We start from the raw sequence: 16707 nt of genomic DNA, 5'->3' as shown, positions 1-16707 counted from the left end.
GAAGAAGGAAGTCTCCATATAAGTACACACAACTTAATATAGATTCTCCTCTTCCCATGTCTGACAAAATAAAGAATGAATAAAGTCCTAGCAGGATAAACATTTCGGTCACTCTGTAGTACATTGCACCTTTAACAAAAATAATGCACACCTGTCACGGAAATGGGGTATGACCTTATTAACATTCATAAATTCCAAAACCAACAATGAGTGCAGGGAATGCAAACATGGTTTAAGGACCTACAAGACCACATACACTTGCTCTACCTTTGCAAGGATGAGCTATGAGAAGTGTTATATGATAAGGCTTTGGAAGTGTTAATGATTAGTTTGACTGTAGTAACAAGCAGGTTTTCACAGTCAGTCTTATTTGAGGCATACCTACTAAGGGTGTGCCTGGAAAAATGGACTTATAATAAAGTTTATGACTACACTGACTGACGTAGGAGAGCAGCTTTCCTAACATTTATATGAATTGTTTCTGAACACAGTGTATGACTCTTAATACACTGTGTATGCAATTCTAAGTAAGTGCATTACTCATTGAAACATATGTCAAATGCAAGGCAAATCACCTAGCAGCCTTGTTAGAGAAGCACAAATAAGGAATGATTTTGCAAAATAAAAAGAAAAGCACTGCAGTGTTGCAATGTTTTGTTTTGTGTGTGTAAAGACTATCTTCTCTGTTGCCAGTTTCACAGGCATCTACATATCTAACTGCAAATTACACAGGACAAAGTTCTGAAATTGTTTTTGTTGAATCTGTAATGCAAAATGACACTATATTGCACCCTAAGTAAATGTAACCTCATTTCTGTCTTCACAATATCGGTATGTTTGTATGCAACATACTGATAAAAATTCCATCCGTGTCTTGGGAATGCCCTGCTCTCCTAGGGTTCTAATCCAATGTGTCTGGTGTCTGTTTTAACAAAATGATGTTTAAAGAACATATGTATATGCTGCAAGACAACAAAGTTGAGGAAATATCAAAACTGTACATTTAACTACATGTTTTATAATGTTTCTTCTATTTCAGTAAATATATTTTTTCTTTTCTCTTTATTGTTTGTGTGCCATTTGGAATTGTGTACTCCGAACTTGCAACAGTCCCTAGCAGTGAAGTACAGTCAACATCCAAATGAAATAAAGTGAAAATTTTAATTTGGGCTTTCTTCTGTAGTACAAACAAACTCGGGACTAGTGCACTGCTATCATCACTCTAGGTAGTATTACATGAATAAATTCCACCTGTCAGATAGCTATCTTTATGGCACAATGTATACATGAGGTAAGTGTACAGAAATAAGACGTGATGCATGGTTTGAATTCAATTTCCAAAAAATCACTTTTGACTGGATTTTGAATAAATATAGAACCCCAATTGTGTACATGAACTGAACAGGCTATAGTCTGTGATGCTTGATAAAAATCATATCTGTACTCCATATGAATACATGGTACATACTTGTTGCTGACTCACCTTTTCTTATTGGTAATAATAATATTTGCTATGGATGTAGTGACATTTTAATTTTTTTAGTGTGCTAACACTAAAGCAGTAAGATAAGTAATGCGGATGTGTGTCATATATGCTGGACAAATTATCCACCTCCCACAATTTGTCATCATGACACGTATGCAATATATTATAAACCTTGATGTCATGAGGAATTGTATATATTGTTGCAAAAATGACCTCTTGTCATTGTGTGTCTCCTTTCGGCACAATTGGCATTACATGAAATCTTGGTTATATGTAACAGCAATGCTACTTGTGATGTTGCCAGCAGATGTAAGATGGATGACTGTGTCATGCTAATGATATAATACATTTGTTTCTTGCTGCATATATCCATCAAATGTGTTCATATGGTACATTTTTTTTAAATTCTCTCTTTTTTGTAATGCCTCTTGAATTTGCACTCCATTAAGCAGTTTGCAAATATAGTTCACTTCCTAAGGGAAAAAAGTGAAAAATTTAATTTGGGATGCCTTCTGTAGGCAAACAAGGGTTCCAATGGTGCATGGATATCAGCACTCCAGATAGTACACAGTGAATACATTCCACTTATCAGATAGCTATCTCTATGGTACAAGGCTTATGGGAAGTGAGTTTTAAGAAGGAAGACGCTGATGCAGTGTTCAAATCAAGTTAACAGATACTTTTCCAGAGGAAGTCAGAATGCCATTTGTCACAACATTTTAATTAGGAATGCCCCAATAAATATGCACCAGTATCATAACTATGTTTATTGCAGTAATGTTTATTGCAATAAATGTATCATTACTGTTTGCTATAGAAACCCAGTATAATGTGCGTAAAGTATGTTCAACATGACAATGATGATATATAATGTAGAATGCACATGCATATGTTCATAGGTTGGTATTAGGCTATCAGCCCTAGGGCCTATACAAGCCTAGCCATAACAATTCCCTGGCTATTTCTTCCCACACTATTTACTTCTCTGGACCCCTGTCTAGCAGGGCAACTGACATGATCCCCAGGGTGAATTTACTTTCTCCCATCCAATCGTCAATGTTCCTTTTGAAGATGGCCAAAGAGGCACTCTGCTTGACATGTATGGGTAATCTGTCCCAGAGTCTGAGGAGTCTCTGGATCAGGAACCTATCCCTCCAGCATGTTTTGTTTATTGTGATGACAAGGTTTAGATCCCTGGAGCATGTGGCTCTGAGGGATTGGGATTTCTTTAAGTGTAGCATGTCCAACAGCTCTGGGTTTGACATGGCCTTGCATGTTAAGCAGAGATCGCCTCTGAGTAGACAATATGTGACAGAGTATAGCTGGATATTTTTAAGGCGGTCAGCATAAGGCATCTGCTTTAGGCCTGTGATTCTTTTAGTGAGGTATTTCTGCGGCCTTTCCAGTTGTTGCAGATCTCTTGAGAGGTACATAGCAAAGGGGGTGTTGTATTCTATAATGGGTCTAATGAAGGATGAGTACAGTGGGACAATGACCTCCCTTTTTCTGGATGAAAAGCCCTTCATGATGAGGTGTGCCACATAGAAGGATTTCCTGACTGTTGTGTCTTTGTGGTTATCAAAGGTGAGACCACTGTCCACCTGTGTCCCTAAGTCTCTTATCACACTTTTGGTGTTTAGTGTACTGCCACCTATATGGTAATTCATGGGTACATGTTTTTTCCCAAAGGGGATAACTATACATTTCTTGGCATTGAGCTTGTGCCCATGGCTTTGCCACCATGCATCTGTTTCTGTAAGGCCCTTTTGTAGAGTATCCACATCATTTGGGGATTCAATAATGGCTCCCAGTTTGCAGTCATCTGTGAACTTTGTTAGCCAGAGTCCCTTAGTGTTGGCCTGTACTTCAGAGAAGTAGATGCCAAACAAGAGCGGTCCAGGACTGAACCCTGAGGTACTCCACTTGTCACTTGTCTGGAGCAGGATTTGAAGTTGGCTACTTTTACAGTGTGGGTTCTATCAGTAAGCCAGTTAGTAACCCATTGGGTGATGTATGATGTGAACAATATTTTTGTTATAATTATTGGGATTTCACATATCATAAGTATGTGTTTATGATAATACATCTTGTGAAGTATGCATGTACCCTAGCCCAACATATCTTAGTCAGGTTATGCAACTTCATGCATCTCAGATGCTTTTACAAACACAATTTCTGCATTTTACATAACAAAGCAGTCTTACAACTAATAAAAGTCACAGACATATATCCATGTCCTAAGTATTTCTCCATTTAGTCTTAAATTATTAGACATCTAATTGCTGTCTTACAAAGTAAGTTCCTCTGAGTCTGTGACAGTAAATGAGCAAATTTTGCTGGATTCAGTTCTTAGGTAGAATTACTCAATCTTACCAGTGTGTAATTTCCAACAGTCGAATATGTCAAAAGTTATACTATGTTCCCTCCAAACAAAGATTACAAAAAAACCCATCAAAAAGCATATCAGTGTTTAAGACTGGAATGTGTCTTAGTAGTTGAGCATTACCCATGGCCTAATCTCACTGACATTTAAAGTTTTATGCTTCTTGATGTCCTCAGTGCCAATGAGTCTGGCAAGCCATTACTGTGCTTCCAGTTATACAAATGCAGCTGTCAAGGCTTTGTACCTTGTGTACAATGTTTTAAATGTGAGACCTGAATTGGGTGCTAATTTAGATATTTATTTTTATCAGGATAGCTGCAGACATGGATGGCAACAGTACAGGTGGTATTCCATTTATAGTGCAAAAGTGGGCTTTTGAGGAATCCAGGATTTTTCTTGCATTTTCTGTGAAGTACTACAGCTGGAGGCTACTGCAGGGGAAATACACAATGTCTCAGTATAAGGTTGAGGCTTGAGAAAGCTTGGCCTAAGCTGCCTTCAGTGCAGCTGGCATCTTACTCACTAGGAAGCAATGTCATTACCAGTACAGTGACATGAAGAGGTGTAAGCAAGACCTCCTGAGCTGAAAGTAGGATAAATTTAGGACTTCAAACACCCCTCAACTGTGTAAGTATACTAACCCATAACATGTCTATGATACAACATTAATTAGCCATTAAACTCAGTTATTTATCATGCCTTCACATATCTATTTTTTTTTCTTTTCTCTACTGTACAGCCGTAGCAGAGATAGCAGAAAATTATGAGGTGCATGAGGACAGAGTAACTTACCTTACAGAAGCACTAGATAAGTATGCATCAGGTCTGTATGCAAGACAGAGAATAATTTTCAGTCCATCACTGTGTATCACCTTGAGCAGGCATACCTTAACTTTCGTATACATGTCAGCTCCAATAGCACTTTGCTATTGTAATAATCATTGAGTACTTCAGCTTAATTTTATGTGTGTTCGGGATAGAATATAGTATTTACAGATCAGAGTGAAAAGCATGTATGCTTGTATCTTTAAGAAGCATGCAAGGCTGTACATGCACATATATAACCTGTGCACATGTACAACCATAGTGCCATTTTGTAAAAGCAGCTGAGGAGTAAGCATGCATGATTGTAGTCATTAATTGTATATAAGTTACTTAAGTTAGTGTCAATAGTCACTGGTAGTAATGTGTTCATATGTAATAAAGCTGCTTAAACAGAACCCATGAAGATTTGTTTATTTGTGTCTCAACACAAAAGTGACATGGTGTCAGAACCGGGATAGAAGAGAAAAGAATATTCCAAGCCACGAGATGTAAAGATGACAGCGAAGGTAAAATCAAGAGAAAAGTGCACAAACATAGCCAGAATGAAACAAAGGTAATAAGAAATAACATGAACTGTTTACTTGATCTGAACAACAATAAGGGCACAGACTGCATTGTCAGGGAAGCAGAAAGCACGAAAAGTTTGTTAACTAAAGAAAATGTTTAAAATAAAGGTATTCGATGAAACTATTAACTGTAAAGCAAAACAATCATGTGTAAAGCAAAAAACAAGTATGTTTGAAGCAAGGTTGGGCATGTTTAGAGTAAAACGAGCACAAGAAAAGTATACTGGGCATAAAAAGAGCTTAAATGAGCAAAACAATTACAATAAAGAAAATAAAGGGCACATTAAGCAAAAATAAAGCAAGATAACTGCATGTGTTTTGGCAAAGTGCTGTATTTGGGCATAACTAAAACTTTGTATTGTATCAAGGGTATAAATAAAGTTATTCTATGTATCTCAGAGTGTGTAAAAGTGCTTACAGTGTGTAGTTGCTACTGGGCATGTATTTCAAAGAGTTTGTTGTGTGCAAAGTGCAAATGTTTTGTGTAATCCAGTCAAAGTACAGTTATTTTGCAAAAGTTTCTTGTGCTGGGTGTGTCAACTCACAAAGTACCACCATTACAGAGTTCTTTTTATACTGTAAAGTGTTGTCTAGTAAGGCATTTTGGGGACATTTTAGTGTTTAGGTTCATAGGTTGGTACTAGGCTATCAGCCCTAGGGCCTATACAAGCCTAGCCATAACAATTCCCTGGCTATTTCTTCCCACATTATTTACTTTCCTGGACCCCTGTCTAGCAGGGTGACTGACGTGATCCCTGGGGTGAATTTCCTTTCTCCCATCCAATCGTCAAGGTTCCTCTTGAAGAGGTCCAAAGAGGCACTCTGCTTGACATGTATGGGCAATCTATTCCAGAGTCTGGGGAGTCTCTGGGTCAGGAACCTATCCCTCCAGCATGTTTTGTTTATTGTGATGACAAGGTTTAGATCCCTGGAGCATGTAGCTCTGAGGGATTGGGATTTCTTTAAGTGTAGCATGTCCAACAGCTCTGGGTTTGACATGGCCTTGTATGTTAAGCAGAGATCGCCTCTGAGTAGACGATATGCGACAGAGTATAGCTGGAGTTTTTAAGGCCAGCGTGGGTATCTGCTTTAGGCCTGTGATTCTTTTAGTGAGGTATTTCTGAGGCCTTTCCAGTTGTTGCAGATGTCTTGAGAGGTACATACCAAATGGGGCGTTGTATTCTATAATGGGTCTAATGAGGGATGAGTACAGTGGGACAATGACCTCCTTTTTTCTGGATGAAAAGCCCTTCGTGATGAGGTGTGCCACATAGAAGGATTTCCTGACTGTTGTGGCGATGTGGTTATCGAAGGTGAGACCACTGTCCACCTGTGTCCCTAAGTCTCTTATCACACTTTCTGTGTTTAGTGTACTGCCACCTATATGGTAATTCATGGATACATGTTTTTTCCCAAAGGGGATAACAATACATTTCTTTGCATTGAACTTGAGCCCATGGCTCTGGCACCAAGCATCTGTTTCTGTAAGGCCCTTTGTAGAGTATCCACATCATTTGGGGATTCAATAATGGCTCCCAGTTTGCAGTCATCTGCAAACTTTGTTAGCCAGAGTCCCTTAGTGTTGACCTGTACTTCAGAGAAGTAGATGCCAAACAAGAGCGGCCCCAGGACTGAACCCTGAGGTACTCCACTTGTCACTTGTCTGGAGCTGGATTTGGAGTCGGCTACTTTTACAGTGTGGGTTCTATCAGTAAGCCATTTAGCAACCCATTGGGTGACATAGGGATTAATGCCCAACTTAGTAAGTTTATCTATGATTCCAGAGTGGGGATGGTGTCAAAGGCCTTGGCAAGGTCTAGATAGGCTGTGTGGACCACCTTACCCTTGTCCATGGCTCTGGAGACTGATTCAAAGAAGTCAATCAGGTTCAGGAGACAAGATCGGCCCTTCACAAACCCAAACTGGGTGGGGTCCAGTGTTTGAAGGTTGCCAATGTCTTTGTTTATAAGTCCCATGATAATACACTCCATGGCCTTGCAGATAAGGCTTGTCAGACTGATGGGACGGTAGTTTCCAGGATCCAAGGTGGATCCCCCCTTGTGGATTGGGATAACTGTAGCTCTGCGCCACTCAGTGGGCACGAAACCTGAGGTGAGGCTATGATTAAACATGACACTTAGGTGAGGTGCCAGTTCATATTGTAGTTCATGTAGTACACAGCCCGGGATGTCATCTGGTCCCATGGATGCTGTATTCTTGGCTTTAGAGAGTGCGTTTTGTACCTGTGTGGCCGTTATTACTGGAATTTGGCAATCTTCCGGTATTGAGATGGGCCATTTAGGGGGTGAGAGGGGGATGAAGTTGGCACTGAATCGATCTGCCAGGATATTGGCAATATCCTTCGGATCAGTATATTTAATGCCATTCTGTTTTAGCTCAGAGCAGATCTGACCATTGCCATTTAGATTCTTGACATAGTTATAGAATGCTTTGTGGTTGTCTTTGGAATCTTTGGCAATTTTATTTTCGTAACTAGCTTTGGAGGATTTTATGAGGCATCTCAGTTTCTTACTGAGGCTAGTAAGGAGTTTTGCATCCTGGGATTTTCCTCTTTTCTGCAAAAGTTTCTTCCTTTTGTTGTAAAGTTTGTTTATGGCAGGGGACCACCAGATTGGCTTCCTTTTTTTGGATGAGAGCATTTTGGTTCTATTTGGGATGGCACGATTCATGCATGAGTGGATGTGCTCGTACAGTGCCTTAGTGTAGGATTCAGCAGTGGAACTTTCAGTTAGCGTGTGCATGGGTGTCATGAAGTTTGTCACTTCTGACTTGAGTAGCATGAAGTTGGCTTTGGAGAAGGTTTTTATGGTGGTTTCTTTACTGGGGGGTGGGGTGGGATGTGGATGTTAAGGGTGATTAGCTTATGGTCAGACCTGACTAACGAGGGGTGACCATAGGTATGGAGCATTGATTTCCCATGTTGGTAATGACCAGGTCTAGGATATTGGAGCCCTGGTGGGACTATGGATTAGTTGATCCAGGGTGTTGGAATTTATGAATTCCAAGAACCGCTGCAAAGGTGTTGGGACATGAGTAGTTTTCCCAGTTAATGGCAGGGTAGTTAAAATCACCCAGTATTAGGGTGTTTGGTTCTATCTTAATATTTTCCAGTATGTTTAGAAAGGTGTAGTGAGAATCTTGGGGTATGGTGGGGATCTGTAGCAAGCTACAATTTTGATTGCAGTCTTACCTAGTGTTAGTTGCACTTGGAGAATTTCAGACACATTGTGTTGGCTAACTAGCCTGGTGGTGTGAATATCCTTGGTGAATATTGACACTCTTCCACCTTTAGTGTTTTGGTCCTGGTTTGGTGGCGAAAAGTGTGGTAAGAGTTGTAGCCTGGTATTGCAGGGTGCTCTCTGGAGCCTTGAACCAGGTCTCAGTTACTGCACAGATATCGATGTTCTCCATTTTTAGGAGTGCCTCGAGAGAGTGCATTTTGAGGTTTAGACTTCTAGCACTGAGTAGCATTACCTTCAGATTTTGCATGCTTGTACCTGTTACGGTGGTGGTTTTGTCCTTTGAAGTTTGCCTAAAAAGGCACTATAGGGGTGGCAAGAGCCTTAGCCAGTAACCTGAATCCCAGGGCGACAGGTGCAGACCATCTCTGGCAAAGCATCGTGGTCTGTCAATCATGTCATCCCAGGCAGACAGATACTGGATCCCCTTTGAATGACACCATAAGCTTAGCCAATTGTTGAAGTCAATCATTTTATCCTTATATTGTGGTATCATTCTGGGCGAAGGCAGGATGCTACTCAGGGCTAGGGTCATACCTGCCTGGGCCACATGATCCGAGAGCTCTTCCATGTCTCTTTTCATGTAGTCCAGGGAGGTACGTCTCAAGTCATTCACTCTAACATGGACAATGACAGAGTCATAATTGTACTTGTTGTGGAGTGACTTGAGTGCACCCGACAGGCAGCTGACTATTTTTCTCCTTATTCAACCTGGTGAGAGGGACAACTTTGTATTGTATCAAGGGTATAACTAAAGTTATTCTATGTATCTCCATAAGGGGAGATTTCCATTTACTGCAATGTAGTGCGGTCCTGGAGTTGGTATATTTAAGTAGCTTGGGGTGGGGGTGGGGGTGCAGGGGGGGCTTGCCCCCCTGTTTAAACCCATTAGGGTACTCTTTTCTTTTTTTTGTCTTTTTATAAGGTCGATGTTTGAAGACATCGACCAGATGGTGTCGACCATATGTCGTTCAATGTTTTCAAATGCCGATCTTATAACATAGACCTGATAGAGATGCACACACGAGGGCATTCATTTAGCTAAACTTAGCTGGGTCAGAGGCCATAGAACGGTCAGAGGCCATAGAAAGACAACGTTCATTTGTGTATGCACCAGCAGTATATGAAGGAGAAGGTGCAGACTGCCATATTATTGTACAAGCTGAAACAAGAGAAGACCCTGAGTGTTTGGAGAGCAAGTTCAGAGAAATGTGTAACCCCCAGACAAATATTACATTAGAGAGGCATTTGTTTTATACAAGAGATCAGAAGCCAGAGGAAAGCTTTGCAGCCTACATAACTGACTTGAGAAACAGAGCTAAGATGTGTCGGTTTGGTGATCTAAAAGATGAGTTGATAAAGGTTTGGCTTGTATGTGGAACCACTGGTCCTGCTGTGAGGAAGATTTTAGTTTGTGACAGTGATTTAACTTTGAGCAAAGGCATAGAGATTTGGCAGATCCATGAGGTCACAGAAAAACACACAAGTATGCTTGTGAGTGACAAGAGCATGGTTTCAGTTGGTTCCAGGGTGGATGTGGATAGTACACAAAACATGGTAAACAAGAACAGGACTAAACATGTCACAGCTACAGGATTTCCAAAGAAGGTGAGCAAGTTTCCAGAAAGTTCCAAGAAAGGTGCAAGCTTCAATGCCAGCTCAGTGCAACACAAGTGTGAATCAGCAAAATCAAAATCTCGCTTTATTGTTAACTGTCGCAATTGTGGTGTGAATCATTAGTCTAAAAGAGAGAAGTGCTTAGCATATGGTTAGCAATGTCACAAGTGTAAAAATTGAATCATTTCCAAAAGTTCTGCAGATCATGTAAGCCTCACACAGTTGTAAAGAAAGGTCACACAAAAAATCAAGTAGATCAACTAAAGCCAAACAGCTTTCTATATAGATGGTGTATCAGTGTTTGGTAAAAGAGCTGATGCAGTGAACTTATTAACAAGAATTGAAGTATTTTGTACTGTCCAGATTAATGGAAACTCCACAAAGCTCAAAGCAGATACTGGCTCAAAGTGTAATGTTGTATCATCAGACACATTTGCAGGAGTGAGAACTAATGAACAACTTGATGTAACCAGCAGTGCGAGATTGTTGCTTATGGAAGTGAAAAAATTTAGACCGAAGGTTCAGTGATACTTTTATGTTATTTGGCTGAGAGCTGTTACAACTTGTTATTCTACATAGTCCAAAGACCAGTGCAATCTTTATTGGGTCTCAGAGATAGCTTAAGAATGAATCTGCCTTCTTTTACCAAAGAAGTTCATCATGTAAGTGCAGTTCCGAGTTCCAGTTTTTCAGAAGCCATTTTCTCAGAGTATGCTGATGTTTTCGATGACAAATTAGGCAAACTTCCAGTTGTGCATTCCATGAAGTTAGACCCAGAGATCACTGCAGCAGTCAGACCAGCAAGAAGAGTTCCAATAATAATGCAAGATAAAGTTAAAGCTCATTTGGATAAAATGGTACATCAAGGTATGATTTGTCCTCTCACAGAACCAAAGAAATGGGTGTCATCCATAGTAGCCGCTCACAAAAAAGAATATGCATTGACCCAAGAGATCTGAACAAAGTATTAAAATGACCATATCATCCTATGCACGCAGTTGAACAGGTTGCACCTCTAATACCAAATGTCACTGTATTTTCTGTTTTGTATGCAGAGTTCATGTTGGCAAGTGATGCTGGATCGCAAATCCTCATTTCTAACAACTTTTGATACTCTGTTTGGCACATACAGATTCCTAAGGATGCCATTTGGAATAAATTCACCAAGTGAAGTTTTTCAACTTGCAATAGAGCAAACTTTTTTAGGTTATCCATGTGCCATAATAGTAGATAATCTGTTGACTGGAGGCAATGGTGAAGCAGAGCATGAAGAAAACCTTAAGAAAATTCTAGACAGAGCAAATGAATTCACCTTAAAGCTGAATCCTCTGAAGTGCAAATTAAGACTTCCAGAAATTATGTACATAGGTCATCTGTTTATGAGTACACGCTTAAGACCTGATCCGACCAAGCAAGCAGCTATTCTGAAGGTGTCAGTGCCAGATAATGTACAAAGTTTGCAGCTTTTTCTGGGCATGGTCAACTATTTAGGCAAATTTATACCAGAATTCATTAAGTTATCAGCATCTTTAAGAGAGGTCACATGCAAAAATGTTGCATGCCCATAGGGAGAACATCATCAAAAGGCATTTGATTACATTAAGCAGAAAGTTGCCACCCCCCAACATTAAGATACTATGACATGAACAAACAAGTTATTCTTTTTTGTGATGCTTCAAAATTTAGTTTAGGTTCAGTTATACTTCAAGACGGCAAACCAGTAGCCTATGCATCTAGAACACTAACACAAACTGAGATGCAATATGCTCAAATTGAAAAAGAACTCTTGACAATAGTATTTGCATGCTTCAAGTTTCATGATTGTATTTATGGTCGAGCTACTCAAATTGAAACTGATCTTCAACCTTTAGTTACTATTCTATAGACACCAATGCATTCCAGTGAGATTACAAGGAATGATGCTCAAACTGCAAAAGTACAATTTCAAATTGGTCTACACTAAAGGTAAATTGCTTTGTCTGGCAGATACCTTATCCAGATTTCCTAGACTTACAACAGAACAGCTTGATGCAGAGACTTTTGACTTTGATGTGATGTCTGTTCATAATTTTTCCACCACTAGACTTAATGAGTTAAGAGATCATACTCTGATTCAGTTTCGCAGAAGCTCTATCATTAAATTAATGTTGGATGACTGTCTAGTGTATCGCCTGAAGTGCAAGCACTTTTTCCATACAGAGATGAATTGTTGATGGAAGATGGTATTATTTTCAAAGGTCCTAAAGTTGTTGTTTTTGTTTCCTTACAACATGAATACACACAGTTTTACATCATGGTCACCCAGGAACTACATCTACTAAGAGAAGAGCACAAGAATTACTATTGTGGGCTTCATTATCAAAAGACATTGATAGAGTTATTTCTACTTATTCAGTATGCAATAGTACCAGATCGCATTTACAAAGTGAACCACTTCAGCTAAGTTCTATTCCTGAGCTAACTTGGTCTACTGTAGCAACTGATATCTTTGAGTGGAACAATCAACTCTACTTAGTTTTGGTAGACTCTTATTCAAATTTGTTCAAAATTCATCTACTACCAAACTTAACCTCAACAACTGTTATTACTAAGTTGAAATATCATTCCTCAGTTCACGGTAGTCCACACAAACTTCCTTCTGACAATGGTACTCAATTTACTAGCCAATTGTTTCCGAAATTTGCAAGAGAATGGGACTTCATACATGTCACTAGTAGTCCTGAATATCCTCAAGCCAATGGTCTAGCTGAAAGAGCAGTACAGAGTCCAATGCAATTACTTGAAAGGTCAAAGTGAGTCAATACAGATATAGTCTTGGATTTACTTAATCTCACAAACATACCTCTGAATGATATTCTTGGCTCACCTGCTCAGAGTTTTCTTTCCAGGCAAACTAGAACTACACTACATATTTCTTCCAGATTGTTGCAGCATAAGTCTAAGAACACTAAAACCATCAAGGCTCAATTGTTTAAGAAGTGTAATATCCAGAAATCTAGTTACAACCAATCGAGCAAACTACTTCATCCATTGAGGGAAGGGGAGATGGTACAAATTGAGACAACAAAAGGTTTTGATTGAATAGGATAGATTACAGGTATTTGTGCCAAACCAAAATCTTACTTGGTAAATTCTGAAGGAATGGAATATAGGAGAAATTACAAACATCTTCTTCCTGTACCAGAGCCATCATCATCATTGCAATCACAACATTGTATCTGTGATGCAAGCTCTCAAACAAAGAATGAATCAGACACTATTTCCAGACTAGAATGTGTTCAAAAGTCTGATTCTGTTCCAGAAAGTGATTTGAACATTCCACAGGTCAACCATTTTGAAGAAACTGTCACATTTGCTAAATCAAATTCCCAATTTTATGTTACGCAATATGGACAAATATCTAAACCAAGTATGAAATATGCAACAACATGGACTTGATTGTACATACCTGTCCATTTAGTATTGTATAATGCATGTCTATGGATTACCTGTGATTTCTGCATGCTAAACAGTCTCATAACAATTGTATGGTCTATTTCTCAAAGAGGGAGGATGTAGATCAGAGTGTAAAGTATGTGTGCTTGTATCTTTAAGAAGTATATGAGGGTATACATGCACATATATAACCCACACACATGCACAACCTTAGTGCCATTTTGTAGAAGCAGCTAAGGAAGCATGCATGATTGTTGTTATTAATTGTATATAAGTTACTTAAGTTAGAGTCAATAGTCAACAGTAGTAATGTGTTTATATGTAATAAAGCTGCCAAAACAGAACCCATGAAGATTCATTTATTCATGTCCCAACACAAAAGTGGCAGTATTTATGAGACATTAATTGCAATACTATATTATATCCTCCCCCACCTGCTCCATCTATGTCAGGTAGCTCTGCTTCAGCTGCTGGTGCATTGGTATCCTCAAGGAGCAGTAGTAGTGCAGGTGGTGATTTTGTCACCCATTGGGAACTGGCAGAGCTGGTGTAGGGCATTTTGGAGAGGGGCCTTGACCAAATTGGCATGTTTGAAAAAGTCATGTGTGGTATTATAAAAACGATGCCTTGTCCATTGCTAACCCAGTGATGCACTTATAAAGATGAGGTATAGACTCTACCTGTTCTCAAGCCTGAAGTGAATGAGCCTCCAAGATCCCCTACCTATTCCCAATCATGATGTCTCCTGACCTTTTGCGTCCATCACCATCCATGACTGTCTTGCATTTCCTGTATATCTGCACCTGCTACCTAACCTACTGTGCCTACCTGACCCCTTCATTCCTTAGTACCATCCCCAACATTCCTCTCTCTTCTAACAAAAAAAAGGGCACCTGTCCCACAAAAATACTCCCCATACATAGCTCTCCACTTCACCTGTGTGTGATCTTGACACAATTCAGTTCAATTGGCAGTACAACATTATTTCATTGTTGTTACCGATCCTTGGTGTGCTGACTCTCCAAAAGCATGACATTCTTTGTACAGTTCTACATTTATGTTATAAAGAGTAAAAATTGCTGAAATAGATATTTGAACCAACCTTTAAACTTTAATCCACAGTTTAAGTGCTTTTTTTCATCATAGTAGCAGAACTTCATTAGAAACACAGCTGCCATGTTTACACTTCCCACAACATATCCATCCACCAGAAACAAGGCTTAAATAGCCTCAAAGGCATCAAAACTCAAAGCATTTAAAGGTACAGACACTCAAAAAACTTTCAAACTTGAAAAAGAATTATGCATGCAAAAAACTTCACAATAAAAATCCTAATGTTAAAAACAATAATCAATACATTTACTTGGTATCAAAACATTAAAAAATTCTAAGTAATTATATTTTGGCAGCTATGACTTTTAACATAGGTTTAATGGAAATGATATCACTAATGCCTACTAGGCTACAGGCTATAAGTAACAGTTGCCAGAACACTTCTATGTGTTCAAGAATCACTTCCCAGTCACCCCCTCTATTACTAGGTGTAACTTTTTCAAGAATACTAAATGTAAACTTTGTAAAATCACAACATATAACTGAGAGTTTATAAAAGGCATTAGCTACAAGCCCATTACTGATTGTATAGTTGTGTTGGTAAATTGTATTCCACAAAGGTCCAACTGTCTTTGTAACATAAAATGCTGGGCAAGAGAAACAAAAAGGAATGTATACTACCCCCTTAGTAGTACAATTGTAATGTCCCTTTACTGAAAGCAATCCTAGGTAGCCAGACACTGAAAAATATGGCCCCTGTAAAACATATTTGCATAGCTTACATGCCCCAGAACATTTTATGCCCCAGTTCTTATTTGATACATTTTGTATGTCATGTTTTTCCCCTCTAAAATAGCCTTTAAACGCTTACTATTCCTTGTACACAAATTCTGGCTGCTGCCACAACTTGTCAAGCAGCCCAAAATCACAAAATACTGTCTTCCAGTGATATTCAATAACTTTTTAAAGAAGAAATGTCAGCATTATATTGAATAACAAAATCCTGAGTTGAATCAGTACTGTTAGTATTCCTGTTAACAGTCAAATCCTTGGGGAAACTCAGTAATGGACCATATGTGTATGCCTAACTTCAAGAATCCATTTTTTGAGATCCCCAACAATGACAAATGGTACCCATGATCAATGAACACAGTACAGAGTTTATCCATGTCTTGTTTAAACACAAAAATAATCTGAAATCAATCTACTGAGTCTAATAAAATGTCCTTTAACACTGTTTCTTTTTTTTGCCATCAAGGGTGCTGACTGGGAAAATGTAAAAAGGCTTTTGAAAAAAATTATTTTCTAAATAACTTCCACTCATACCTCCTTTTAGATTTTTTTTGTATAGAGAAATGTCTAGGTAGTTCATCAAGCTACCACTAGTCTGATAGGAAAAGTATATGAAATCAGTAGAACAATTTAAAAGGTCAATCAATTCTTGCATATTGGTAAAGTTCCCTTTCATAGAATAAATATATGGTCCAGGTATCTCATATAACCACTGGCCTTGGAAAAGAGAAGTGAAACAAATATTTTTATATCCACAACAAATATTTTTATAGTTCCTACCATAAAACCATGTTTCAAAAACATGGACCAAGGCTGCCCCATTGCAAACCCCCTGTGTCACTTATAGTATTCCCCCTCAAAACATACAAATTTGTTTTTTAGCACCAGTTCCATACATTGGAAAATTAAACTAATCTTAACCTAGTCAAGACTGGTACCCTTAGCCATGGCACCCAGGAACAATTCCAAACCTTCATCATGTCGGATGACAGACAAAAAGTCTTTAATATCAATTATCACAAAAAAAGACATCAGGTAAAAATTTTAAATCTGCAATAAACTGAAGAAAGTACTAGGAGTCTTTTAATAAATACCTTTTTCCTACTGAAAAAGATTTTAACATAAAATTAACCAGTTTAGCTAGTGGTTCAGTCTTTGACCATGCTGGTAGGTCTGGGGGGTGGTGTCAACCACTGACTTGTGAATCTTAGGGATTCTAAATATTTCCAGAACCCAAGGATACTTGACCTCAAGGAAGTCTCACATCTTAGGAGGTATTTCAAAAGTAGG

Source organism: Protopterus annectens, chromosome 2.part0 (assembly GCF_019279795.1).
Source record: "Protopterus annectens isolate FY-2018-M chromosome 2.part0, PAN1.0, whole genome shotgun sequence".
In the NCBI taxonomy this organism is placed as follows: domain Eukaryota; kingdom Metazoa; phylum Chordata; order Ceratodontiformes; family Protopteridae; genus Protopterus; species Protopterus annectens.
The sequence above is the reverse complement of the archived record's forward strand: the minus strand, read 5'-3'. Positions refer to the sequence as shown.